Raw genomic sequence first — 3,609 nt, 5'->3', positions numbered from 1 at the left:
CATCATCGGTTTCAGCCAAGTTTGCCTGATTTGAAGGCTTTGGTGCGGGCCGGAAAGGTTGTTGTTGGGAACCATGTTGGTTTCTTTGAGGACATTGATAGGACTTGTGACCAGGGGCTCCACAGGTGTAACACGTCACCTTCGTCTTTGTGATTTTCTTGTCTGTTTTGAATGTTGGCTTCTTTCCATCGTGCTTTGTCTTCTTAAAAGCTTGTGACTTTCCTGTTCCTCCAGCACCATCAGATTCAACAAGATTAGCCTTCGAAAAATTAACAAAGTTCGATGGCTTATCTTTGAGGCGATTAGCCTCTTCAGTCCGCATGTGGCTGATGAGCTCTTCAAGAGACAGGTCCCTCTTCTTGTGTTTCAACATGTTCCGATATTCAGACCAGGATGGAGGGAACTTCTCGATGAGCACATTAGCCTGGAAGATTTCACACATCTTCATTCCTTCGTTGAGCACAGCTGCGGTCAGGTTCTCGTATTCGTGCAGCTGCTCCATGATGGGTTTATTGTCCACCATTTGAAACTCTAGCCATTTTCCGACAACGTACTTCTTTAATCCAGCGTCGTCACCACCATATTTCTTTTCCAGAGCCTCCCAAATTTCCTTTGCCGAACGGCGGTTGACGAAAAGATCGAAGAGGCTATTCGTCATGTGGTTTAGAATGTGACCACGAACAGTTTTGTTGTCCTTCTCGTATTTGGCCTGACCGTTGTCATCGGGTGGAGGAGGCGGGGCAGCCTCTGTACCGCTGGCATCGAGGACGATCGTGGTGACGGGTGGAGGAGCGGCAGGGGCTGCCTCGAGCAAAACATAATCGACTTCGAGTTGCTCGAAGAAGATTAGCAATTTCTGAGACCATCTCTTGTAGTTTGATCCATTCAGAGGTTCCAATTTCGACAAATCGGGCAGAGCACGGTTTGATAGGGCCATTAGGATAGCTTTTAATTGTTGAAACAAAGCTACGTCAGATGCTCAGCAAAGAAGAGAAGTTGCAGTCTGAAAATTCTGCGCACTCCAACTGCTCGACAAAATTCCTGACCTGCAAAACAATGTAGAAAACGAAAAGAAAATAAAACCACTGTGCCGCGGCGCACCGCTGCCTTAAAAGCTATCTCGGCAGACCCTCCGGTGTCAAGTCTCGTTGCCGAATGCTTCCCAAGGTTAACACAGCAATCCGTCAATTACGTGCACTCGCAAAAGACGGGATGGAGACGCTTTGCTTATTTAAGGAAGAGAGAAAGATGGTGTATCAATTCTGGAAATTGAGAAGGAGAAAGGGTGTATGCGTGCTATGAAAACTGAAGAAATTCATAGCTGTATAGAAAAGAGAAAAGCGATTGTTCTGTATATTTTGGAATGGAGTTGCTGCCTTGCTATCTATTTGGAGATAAGGGAATACCAAAACAAATCATGCTCACACGTCTAGAGTAGGAGTGTTTATATATTTGTTTTAACTCCAACCCCCACTCCCCATATCGTGCATTCTGTTTTTGCCTCAAGTGACTAAGTCTAGGGCACAAAGGAGCAATATAATGGGCCATAATTAAAGCCCCAAAGTCAAATTATATGGGCTGTGTTTCATTCTCTACAGCAATAACTCTCCACACGCATTTTAATTCACACAATTATACGTAAACAATTAGGCTTTTTTTTATTATTATTTGGGGGAGGGGAAGCGATGGAATTTGAACACAATTAGACATGTTTATTCACAGCACATACAATGAATTCATATAAAAGTTGAATTTGTAAGTTTACTATTAGAGAAAAAATGGAATAAAAATTGATAGATTTGAAAAGAATAATGTGAAATTATATAAGTTATATAAAAATTAGGATTGCAGATGAATGAATGGTGGCACCCTTAGCTATCTGTCACGGCAGGAAGAAACTATTAAAGATCAGTGTGCGTGTGTTGGTTTAACGATTTGTGGTTAATATCCAAGGACTGAGGTCTTGGATTAGAGTCCATCGTCGTGCGCAGTCTTTAAATTTATTTATTTATTTATTTGTGTAATTTATAAAAGTAAAACAAAAATTAGTTTGAAGATCACAATTCGTAGGTAAAAGATTTCTTTGGGTTGGTGTTTGTTTTCAAATAGTACAAGGGACAAATGTTGCAACTTTTTGGTTGGATAATATTCATATATATTTGCTGGGCTCAAATAGATCAGGTCCAACAAACCAAGAGGCAGGGATACCAAATTATTGCATATTTATGAAATTGGCCCAAACTTGGCGTTATCCATTAAGTGTGCGAAGAATGAGTTGATAAATTGCTACAAAAAGTCTTAAATGCGAATTCACAAAATAAAAGGGACGTAGATGTACTCATAGATTGCCACGTATGTGACATAATAAATTAATGAAACAGAGTATAGCCCACATGTCTTCAATTTCAACATGAAACCAACCTTTCCAGAGCTTTCTCATCGCATCCTCACCAGAAATTTCCTTGGAAACAAGAAAAGAATTTGATTCATTATTCTCACCACAACTTTAATTCCACTAAGGAAAAACATTCCTATATTTATAGAGAGAGAGAGAAAGAGGCGAGTTGTAAATCCCTGGTAGGAAATCCTGATAGATCATAGAAATGAATGAACCACCAAAATATGCTTACCCCTATCCTGCTCAAGGTAATTATTATCTCCCTTTAGATTTGAGTTTGTGAAAATGTGAAATATTTACTTTTGTTTCCTTCTTGGATAGTTATGATTTGGGGGTGGATTTTGGTACAGGATACTATCAGGGACCGCCGGTGGTGGCGCCGCCGCAGTACGCGGCGCCGCCGCCGAAGAGGGAGCCCGGATTCCTGGAAGGCTGGTGTGTGTTTTTGAATTGAATTTGTGTGAGTGGGATGTTGAATTAATTAATATGGATGTGATTGTATTTGTTTGTGTGCAGCCTTGCGGCCTTGTGCTGCTGTTGTTTGATGGATGAATGCTGCGACCTGCTCTGCTTCTTCTAGTCTACGCCTCCACTCATTTACTTTTAATTTGCAAAACCTATGTACAAAACTAAATTATGTGTTTTAACAACTACGTGTATGAATATTTATTGCTAGAGATGCTCTGTTTCTTGAGAGGAACTACAACGGTTTCAAATGTTTTTGGAAGCTATATACATACTAATTTGTCTTGTTCCATCCGGTATGCAACAAATTGTATTACTTCCTCTATCCCACTCTCATAGTCATGTTTTCCTTTTCCTTTTCTGGACGTCTTACTATAATAGTCTTATTTTTTTTTTGATAATAATTTTATATTTTATTTTTATTTTTGATAATAATTTTACAATATAAATAATGTGATCTCAGGCACATTTTTACACAATATTACACTAAAAAATTAAATTCTTAATTTTCGTGCTAAAAAAAATATGACTATTATACTGGTAGGCTTGATGGGCTAATTCGAGTTGCCTAAAACGAAATGTATGATTGAATTGCATTACGAAAATGGACGTTCGAAAAATAATCAAGCCTTGCCTCAAAAAAAAATAATAATAATAATAATCAAGCCTATAAAATCCGCCCACTTGGCTTATTGGACTACTTAGTCCTTGGGCCGAAAACTTCGTACTAAATGGAGTATAATTGA

At 39.2% G+C, this 3,609-nt stretch overlaps 1 long non-coding RNA gene across 1 annotated transcript; it reads left to right on the top strand.

The window, feature by feature from the left end:
- The first annotated feature begins 2,361 nt into the window (after positions 1–2,361).
- Positions 2,362–3,155, top strand: LOC131005189 (uncharacterized). Its single transcript, XR_009095216.1, has 3 exons — positions 2,362–2,646; positions 2,749–2,833; positions 2,915–3,155. It is a non-coding gene; the product is annotated as an uncharacterized LOC131005189 (long non-coding RNA).
- The last annotated feature ends 454 nt before the right edge of the window (positions 3,156–3,609 follow it).

This window comes from Salvia miltiorrhiza, chromosome 1 (genome assembly GCF_028751815.1).
Source record: "Salvia miltiorrhiza cultivar Shanhuang (shh) chromosome 1, IMPLAD_Smil_shh, whole genome shotgun sequence".
NCBI classification, from domain to species: domain Eukaryota; kingdom Viridiplantae; phylum Streptophyta; class Magnoliopsida; order Lamiales; family Lamiaceae; genus Salvia; species Salvia miltiorrhiza.
This window is presented reverse-complemented; position numbering and strand designations above follow the sequence as displayed.